We start from the raw sequence: 10,196 nt of genomic DNA on the forward strand, positions 1-10,196 counted from the left end.
AGGGTCCATCGTCTCTCATGGTTCGTCTCCCCCTCCCACTTACTCCCCTTCATTCTTCCTCTCCTGCTATCTTCTTCTTTTTCTTTTTTCTTAACATATGTTGCATTATTTGTTTCAGAAGTACAGATCTGTTATTCAACAGTCTTGCACAATTCACAGAGCTCACCATAGCACCTACCCTCCCCAATGTCTATCACTGAGCCACCCCATCTCTCCCACCCCCCACCACTCCAGCAACCCTCAGTTTGTTTCCTGAGATTAAGAATTCCTCATATCAGTGAGGTCATATGATACATGTCTTTCTCTGATTGACTTATTTCACTCAGCATAACACCCTCCAGTTCCATCCATGTCATTGCAAATGGCAAGATCTCATTCCTTTTGATGGCTGCATAATATTCCATTGTGTATATATACCACCTCTTCTTTATCCATTCATCTGTCGATGGACATCTTGGCTCTTTCCACAGTTTGGCTATTGTGGACATTGCTGCTATAAACATTGGGGTGCACGTACCCCTTCGGATCCCTACATTTGTATCTTTGGGGTAAATACCCAGTTGCACAATTGCTGGATCGTATGGTAGCTCTATTTTCAACTGTTTGAGGGAACTCCATACTGTTTTCCAGAGTGGTTGTACAAGCTTGCATTCCCACCAACAGTGTAGGAGGGTTCCCCTTTCTCCACATCCCCGCGAACATCTGTCGTTTCCTGACTTGTTAATTTTAGCCATTCTGACTGGTGTGAGGTGGTATCTCCTTGAGGTTTTGATTTGGATTTCCCTGATGCCAAGCGATGTTGGACACTTTTTCATGTGTCCGTTGGCCATTTGGACGTCTTCTTTGGAAAAATGTCTGTTCGTGTCTTCTGCCCACTTCTTGATTGCATTATTTGTTCTTTGGGTGTTGAGTTTGAGAAGTTCTTTATAGATTTTGGATATTAGCCCTTTAACTGATATGTCATTTGCAAATATTTTCTCCCATTCTGTGGGTTGTCTTTTGGTTTTGTGGACTGTTTCTTTTGCTGTGCAAAAGCTTTTTATCTTGATGAAATCCCAATAGTTCATTTTTGCCCTTGCTTCCCTTGCCTTTGGCGATGTTTCTAGGAAGAAGTTGCTGTGGCTGAGGTCAAAGAGGTTGCTGCCTGTGTTCTCCTTTAGGACTTTGATGGACTCCTGTCTCACGTTTAGGTCTTTCAACCATTTGGAGTCTATTTTTGTGTGTGGTGTAAGGAAATGGTCCAGTTTCATTCTTCTGCATGTGGCTGTCCAATTTTCCCAACACCATTTGTTGAAGAGACTGTCTTTTTGCCATTGGACATTCTTGCCTGCTTTGACGAAGATGAGTTCACCATAGAGTTGAGGGTCCATTTCTGGGCTCTCTATTCTGTTCCATTGATCTATGTGTCTGTTCTTGTGCCAGTACCATACTGTCTTGATGATGACAGCTTTGTAATAGAGCTGGAAGTCCGAAATTGTGATGCCGCCAGCTTTGCTTTTCTTTTTCAACATTCCTGTGGCTATTCGGGGTCTCTTCTGGTTCCATACAAATTTTAGGATTATTTGTTCCATTTCTTTGAAAAAAGTGGATGGTATTTTGACGGGGATTGCACTGAATGTGTAGATTGCTCTAGGTAGCATTGACATCTTCACAATATTTGTTCTTCCAATCCATGAGCATGGAACGTTTTTCCATTTCTTTGTGTCTTCTTCAATTTCTTTCATGAGTATTTTATATTTTTCTAAGTACAGATCCTTTGCCTCTTTGGTTATATTTATTCCTAGGTATCTTATGGTTTTGGGTGCAATTGTAAATGGGATCTACTCCTTGATTTGTCTCTCTTCTGTCTTGTTGTTGGTGTATAGGAATGCTACTGATTTCTGTGCATTGATTTTATGTCCTGCTACTTGACTGAATTCCTGTATGAGTCTAGCAGTTTTGGGGTGGAGTCTTTTGGGTTTTCCACATACAGTATCATATCATCTGCAAAGAGTGAGAGTTTGACTTCCTCTTTGCCGATTTGGATGCCTTTGATTTCTTTTTGTTGTCTAATTGCTGTGGCTAGGACTTCTAATACTATGTTGAATAGCAGTGGTGAGAGTGGACATCCCTGCCGCGTTCCTGACCTTAGGGGAAAGGCTCTCAGCTTTTCCCCATTGAGAATAATGTTTGCTGTAGGTTTTTCATAGATGGCTTTTATGATATTGAGGTATGTACCCTCTATCCCTATACTGTGAAGAGTTTTGATCAAGAAAGGATGCTGTACTTTGTCAAATGTTTTTTCTGCATCTATTGAGACGATCATATGATTCTTGTTCTTTCATTTGTTAATGTATTGTATCACGTTGATTGATTTGCGGATGTTGAACCAAACTTGCAGGCCAGGGATAAATCCCACTTGGTCATGGTGAATAATCCCTTTAATGTACTGTTGGATCCTATTGGCTAGTATTTTGGTGAGAATTTTTGCATCCATGATAATCAAGGATATTGGTCTGTAATTCTCCTTTTTGATGGGGTCTTTGGTTTTGGGATCAAGGTAATGGTTGCCTCATAAAACGAGTTTGGAATATTTCCTTCCATTTCTATTTTTTGGAACAGTTTCAGGAGAATAGGTATTAATTCTTCTTTAAATGTTTGATAGAATTCCCCTGGGAAGCCATCTGGCCCTGGGCTTTTGTTTCTTGGGAGATTTTTGATGACAGCTTCAATTTCCTTAGTGGTTATAGGTCTGTTCAGGATTTCTATTTCTTCCTGGTTCAATTTTGGTAGTTGATACACCTCTAGGAATGCACCCATTTCTTCCAGGTTATCTAATTTCCTGACATAGGGTTGCTCATAATATGTTCTTATAATTGTTTGTATTTCTTTGGTGTTGGTTGTGGTCTCCCCTTTTCATTCATGATTTTGTTGATTTGGGTCATTTATTTTTTCTTTTTGATAAGTCTGGCTGTGGGTTTATCAATCTTGTTAATTCTTTCAAAGAACCAGCTCCTAGTTTCATTGATCTGTTCTACTGTTCTTTTGGTTCCTATTTCATTGACTTCTGCTCTGATCTTTATTATTTCTCTTCTCCTGCTGTGTTTAGGTTTTATTTGCTGTTCTTTCTCCAGCTCCTTTAGGTGTAGGGTTAGGTTGTATATTTGAGACCTTTCTTGTTTCTTGAGAAACGCTTGTATTGCTATATACTTTCCTCTCAGGACTGCCTTTGCTGTATCCCAAAGATTTTGAACAGTTGTGTTTTCATTTTCATTGGTTTCCATGAATTTTTTAAATTTTTCTTTAATTTCCTGGTTGACCCATTCATTTTTTAGTAGGATGCTCTTTAGCCTCCATGTATTTGAGTTCTTTCCGACTTTCCTCTTGTGATTGAGTTCTAGTTTCAAAGCATTGTGGTCTGAAAATATGCAGGGAATAATCCCAATCTTTTGGTACCAGTTGAGACCTGATTTGTGACCTAGGATGTGATCAATTCTGGAGAATGTTCCATGGGCACTAGAGAAGAATGTGTATTCCGTTGCTTTGGGATGGAATGTTCTGAATATGTCTCTGAAGTCCGTTTGGTCCAGTGTTTCATTTAAAGTCTTTATTTCCTTGTTGATCTTTTGCTTAGATGATCTGTCCATTTCAGTCCGGGGGTGTTAAAGGCCCCCACTATTATTGTATTGTTGTCAATGTGTTTCTTTGCTTTTGTTATTAATTGCCTTATATAATTGGCTGCTCCCATGTTAGGGGCATAGATATTTACAATTGTTAGATCTTCTTGTTGGATAGACCCTTAAGTAGGATAGAGTGTCCTCCTCATCTCTTATTACAGTCTTTGTTTTAAAATCCAATTTGTCTGATAGAAGGATTGCCACCCCAGCTTTCTTTTGGTGTCCATTAGCATGGTAAATGGTTTTCCACCCCCTCACTTTCAATCTGGGGGTGTCTTTGGGTCTAAAATGAGTCTCTTGCAGATGGCATATTGGTGGGTCTTGTTTTTTAATCCAATCTGATAGCCTGTGTCTTTTGATTGGGGCATTTAGCCCATTTACATTCAGGGTAACAATTGAAAGGTATGAATTTAGTGCCATTGTATTGCCTGTAAGGTGACTGTGACTGTTGATTTTCTGTGTTCCTTTCTGATCTATGTTGCTTTTAGGCTCTCTCTTTGCTTAGAGGACCCCTTTCAGTATTTCTTGTAGGGCTGGCTTTGTGTTTGCAAATTCCTTATTTTTTGTTTTTCCTAGAAGCTTTTAATCTCTCCTTCTATTTTCAATGACAGCCTAGCTGGATATAGTATTCTTGGTTGTATATTTTTCTCGTTTAGTGCTCTGAAGATATCATGTCAGTCATTTCTGGCCTGCCAGGTCTCTGTGGATAGGTCTGTTGCCAATCTAATATTTCTACCATTGTAGGTTACATATCTCTTCTCCCGAGCTGCTTTCAGGATGTTCTCTTTGTCTCTGGGACTCGCAAGTTTTACTATTAGATGTCGGGGTGTTGACCTATTTTTATTGATTTTGAGAGGGGTTCTCTGTGCCTCCTGGATTTTGGTGCCTGTTTCCTTCCTCACATTAGGGAAGTTCTCTGCTATTATTTGCTCCAATATACCTTCTGCCCCTCTCTCTCTTTCTTCTTCTTCTTGGATCCCAATTATTCTAATGTTTGTTTCATCTTATCGTATCGCTTATCTCTCGAATTCTGCCCTCGTGATCCTGTAGTTGTTTATCTCTCTTTTTCTCAGCCTCTTTATTTTCCATCATTTGGTCTTCTATATCGCTGATTCTCTCTTCTGCCTCCTTTATCCTAGCAGTTAGTGCCCCCGTTTTTGATTGCACCTCATTAATCTCCTTTTTGATTTTGACTTGGTTAGATTTTAGTTCTTTTATTTCTCCAGAAAGGGTTTCTCCAATAACTTCCATCCTTTTTTCAAACCCGGCTAGTATCTTCAAAGTCATGATTCTGAACTCTAGGTCTGACATCGTACTAATGTCCGTATTGAGTAGGTCCCTGGCTGACGGTACTACCTCTTGTTCTTTTTGCTGAGGTGATTTTTTTCGTCTTGTCATTTTGTTCAGAGGAGAATAGATGAATGAGAGAACAAAATGCTAACAGGTTAACAACGTCCCGAGCAAATATACTCTATACAAATCAGAAAAGACCTGAAACCAGGGGAAAAGAAAGGGAAAGAAAGAAAAAAGAAAGAGGAAAAAAAAGAAAAAGATAAAAACAAAAACAGAACAATACAAAAAAAACAGAATATGATCAAATATGATCAGGCTAGTCCATAGATCTGTGCCACACACTAGATTTTGGGCGTATTTTGGTCTGTTAGGAAAAAGTGCCTCCTAAAATTTTACAGGAAGAAAGACTTATATATACAAAAGAAGGGTTGATACAATGAAGGGATGGAGGATGAGTGTAAAGATGAAAATTATAAAAGTTTTTATAAAAGGAATTGATAAGATAAGAGGTTGTTTGAAAAAAGAACGAAGAAGATTAAAAAAAAAAGGAGAGACTGTGATCAGGTAGGAGACTAGAACAAAGCCATACGCTAGTGATTTAGGGTATATTCTGATCTGTGAGAAGAAACTGTATCTCAAAATTTTAAAAAGAGAACAACTTATATATATATGCCAAAAATAAGGGTAACTACTATGAAGGGATAAAATATGACTCTAAAAATGAAAAATAAAAAATGTTTTTTTAAAAAAGGGGTTGATATGATGTTGGTTGAAAAAGGGAAAAAGAAAAATAAAAAAAAAACAGTTAAAAAAATTAACTTTGATGAACTAAAGAATCATGGTTAAAAAAAGCCATGAATTCTATGTGCAGTATTCCCCTAGCGCTGGAGTTCTCCTGTTCTCCTTGATCGGTAAACTTGGTCTTGGCTTGCTGGCTGTTCGTGCTGATCTTCTGGGGGAGGGGCCTGTTGCTGTGGTTCCCAAATGTCTTTGCCAAAGGCAGAATTGCCCCACCCTTGTTGGTCCAGCCTAAGCAAATTGCTCGGGTTTGCTCTCAGGAGCTTTTGTTCCCTGCAAGCTCTCGGTATAGCTTTGGAGGCCCAGGGTGAAAATGGTGGCCTCCCAATCTCCACCCGGAGGAGCTGAGAACTTCAGGCACTGCTCCTCAGTGCACCCCCAGAGAAAAGCAGTCACTCCTGTCTCCCTGGTCTCCGGCCGCACTCCGTGCTCACCCGGCTTGTGACTGAGCATTTGTATCTCTGGCACCCGACCCCGTGTGGAGTCTCCAAACCCAGCAGATCCCTGCGGTGCACTCCCGCGCTGTTCCTCTCTGGGAGGAAGGGGAGTCTCCCCGGCTCTGCCACTTGTTGGGTCCCTGCTGGAGGAACAGTGGCCCAACTGGGCCGCGGATCACAGTTTATGGCAACCCCAAGCTGAGAGCCCGCGCCTCGGCTCCGTCTCTGCAGCCAGCTTCCCCGCTCTGATACCTGGGAGCTCTGTTGCACTCAGGCACCCCTGGTTTTTCTGTGACCCTCGAGGGTCCTGAGACCACAGTGTCCCGCGAGGGTTCCACCCCCCGCTTAGCCACTGGAGCGACGTCCCTCAGTGGAGCCAACTTCTAAAAGTTCCCATTTTGTGCTCCACAGCTCTATCACTTGCCAGAAGCGGCCAACGGAGGCCCCCACCCCCGCCATCTATCCTCCGGAATATCACCTCGGGTTCACTTCTCCGCACGTCCTACCTTCCAGAAAGTGGTCGCTTTTCTGTTCGGAGAGTTGTTGCTATTCTTCTTTTCGATCTCCTGTTGAGTTCATAGGTGTTCAGAAGGGTTTGATCCCTATTCAGCTGATTTCCTGAGACCGGAGGAAATCCAGGTCTCCTACTCCTCCGCCATCTTTCTCCACCCCCCCCAAAAACAACTCTTAAGAAGTGGGTGGCATTGTTTTTTCCATTTTGCAGCTGGGAAACCCAAGACTCAGAGGATCATTATCTGGCACAGGGCATGGACTGTTGGCAGACTTCTCTCTCAGAGCACTCACATTTCCCTGAGTGCTCTCTGTAGGTCAGGAATACGGGGAACAGTATTTTTAGTTTGCTTTCACATTTCCAAGCTGGAAGAACAAGCCAGTCCAAGAAAGCTCCTGCAAGTAAATACAGAGAGCTGGGGGAACATGGGTGGAAGTTCTCAATTGGAACACTTAGCTGAGTTTCTGGCTTGCACCCCTCTTGGAGTTTCTGCTCTGGCTGTCCTGCCCCAACCCTGTTCACCTCCATGTATTTATTCCAAAATGGAGTGCACTCCTCCAAGAGCTCACCTCCAAGCTTTGCTGATGGTTTAGGGAAACTCAGGAGAAGCCCATTTCCCACATGGATTTCAGGTTCACACCCCAGAAAGACTATGCAATATCTGGGTGAGTTTTAGCTTACCCCTGCTGAATGGTCATGGGGAAGGCAACCTTGTCTTATAAGGGGCTAATATAGACACAGTCCCTGAAATGTGCTAAGTATCCTTAGTTTAAGAGCAAAATTTAGACAATGAGTTGAGACCCTGCTTCTCTTGGTTTTCTGGACTTCTTGGCTAGTCAGAAAGAGGGTCTGCTTTAGGGGGTAGTTTTTTTTATAATGCCTTATGATTGATCCCAGCCTTCTGGCTCTGATAGTCCCATGCTGACTACAGAGAGGAACAGGGAGGAGGAAAGTGGGTCAATATTCACAACCATGTGAGCAGAGACTGGCCCCACATGAGTTGTGCTGGAGTGGTAAGAATGTTGGTCCAGGTGTCTTAAGGCCTAGAGGAGAGGCCTCTCTGGGGCTCAGCCTCCTCATCTGTCAAGGGGGGTTTATGATACCCATCTGCACACTATCTAGACCTCAGGATGGGCAAATCCAGGACTGCTGTGAGTGGCTGTGTACAGCCTAGCTCAGGAGAGGCAACCACATCACACATGATCGATCAACCCTCACATCCCATGCCATTGTTGTTACATGACATTAGAAAAAACACAGTGGGATGGGGTGAGGATTCCAGGAGGAAATAAATAACCAGCAACCATTTCTTCAGGGTCTGATGTTCCCATTTTACAGATGGGAAGCTCAGGCCCAGTGGGTCAGGTTAATAAATAACTTATTTGTCAGGGGCAAAAACTGGAATCAGGAAGCCTTTGGCCCATTTGCCTGGGTACCTGGTACCTTCTGCGAAGGATTAATGTAGATTAGCCTGATTCTCCTCTCACTTCTCAGTGTGTTACCAGAGTGGCCCCTATGGCTGTTACTGTGTTTTTCAAGTCCTCCATCTTTGGCTGGGGAAAGCCCAGTGCACAGGACCTTTCTCTCATCCACCTCCTGTTGGCGGCCCCTGCTACCACCTCTCCCACTGAGCTGTCCGCGGTAGCTGGTGTGAAGACATAACAAAATTCTGTTAGGGAGGGAATTGCCTTTGTTTAGGAGAATGCTGTTGTAGCCAGCCTGAGGACAGAAGGGGAGAAAAGGAGAAAACGAGAGATGGCCAAAAGCTCTGCTTATAAAAATGACCCAAATTTCACCTTCTCCATGAGACCAATGCAGGCCTACTATTTAAAATTGAAGCCTGTTTCCCCCAGCATGGTTGGTCCCTCGCCTTGGCTCTTCCCTGTCTTTTTGCTAGAGCAATCACCACATTCTAGTCTTACCCTGTAATTTGCTTATTTATCACTTTATTTATATTTTCTGTCTCCCACTCTAGACTACACTCCAGGAGAGCAGTCTCTGTCTTTTTGCTCAGATACCGCCCAAATGCCTGGAGCAGACCCAATGCATGGTGCAAAACAAAACAAAACAAAAAACAACCCCCCCCCACCAAAAAACCCAACAAATATTTGTTGAATGAATGAATGAGATTGGGAAAGGGAGGGAGAGATGAGTCGCAGACTAGCGCAGAGTGGCTGCAAATGGATAAGGGGTATTTTCAAGAGCAGGGAACTCCAAGTCTAACTGCAGGCAGGAGGTGTTGGTTGTTGTGCACCCCAACTCCTGTATTCTTGGTCTTCCCCCATCAATCTTGTCTGTGTGGTGTGGTGTGGTGTGTGTGTGTGTGTGTGTGTTTGTGTGGTTTATGATGTGTGTGATTTGAGTGTGCATGAATGATAGGGTGTGCATTAGTGTGTGTGAGTGTGTGTCTGAGGTGGCAGGGACAGCAGACAGATGAAAAGTGCAGAAAACTCCAGTTTACACTCAATGCCAAGGGCACGCATGGCTCAGTGTGAAGGTGCTGGGATGGGCTGACCTAGGCTCTCACCAACAGTGGCTTCCCAGGCAGCTAGTCTGCTTGAAGTGCCTAGAGTGTTGGAGGTGGCTGCAGCATTGGTTATGGTTGGACCCCTCACTTTGGTGTGTAGAGTATGCTGCAAGGGATCATGGCCCCTTTACCCTGTGAGGCTGTACTGTGAGTTTACCCTCATCTTTGTTGGACTTAGAGGGGTTAAGACAGTGGCCCCAGAAGACCTGACCCCCATTTCCTGAGCTGCATGTGGCCTGACTATGAGTTCTGACTCTGCATGAGCTGTGTGACCTTGGGCAAGTCTCTTACGTTTCTCTTTTGTGCCTTGGTTTCTTCATTTGTAAATGGCCTTATCAGGCTGGTATAAAGTGATGCCTGTGACTTATTAACAGATACTGAAATACATTCAGTGGGCCAACATGAGATAATGTCAGGGACACACCTTGCTTTCTTGCATGTTATGCCAAAGTAAGGCTTTAATCAAAGTTACACCCAATTTCTGGAGGCCTAAGAGAGTTGAGCAACTGCACAGCTCCCAAAGGGTTAAGCCACCTGTGGCCCTATGGCCTGGTAGAGGCCAGTCTGACCCAGAAGTCCCTCCCTGCAAGCAGCTGTGCTTTCTGATTGTCCAGTCACCTGCTATATAAGGCCCTTCACACACTTACTGTAATTCTGTGCTAGGATTCACCTTCTGCAGGGTGGTCTCCTGGCCAGACTCTGAAGGTGAGGGGCTGAAGCCAAGTTGTGTGTGTGTGGGGGGGGGGGGCAGCTTGGGAGAAGCTGAAACCAAGAGAAGGGCATTGAGGGATGGCTGGGGTCCAGGCATTCTCATTGCTCGTGCTCCTTTAGCAGTGCTCAGGAGAAGGAAGGCTGGAGAGGAGAGGTGTGTGGGCTGGGGTTTGCTCTCTGCATTGTGCTGAGTCCTTTTCTGAACTTGCCTGTGTATAAATTGAAAGCAGTTGTGGTAGGATTCTCTCAGAAAATATCCAATG

The sequence above is a fragment of the Zalophus californianus genome, chromosome 5, assembly GCF_009762305.2.
Source record: "Zalophus californianus isolate mZalCal1 chromosome 5, mZalCal1.pri.v2, whole genome shotgun sequence".
Taxonomy (NCBI): Eukaryota; Metazoa; Chordata; class Mammalia; order Carnivora; family Otariidae; genus Zalophus; species Zalophus californianus.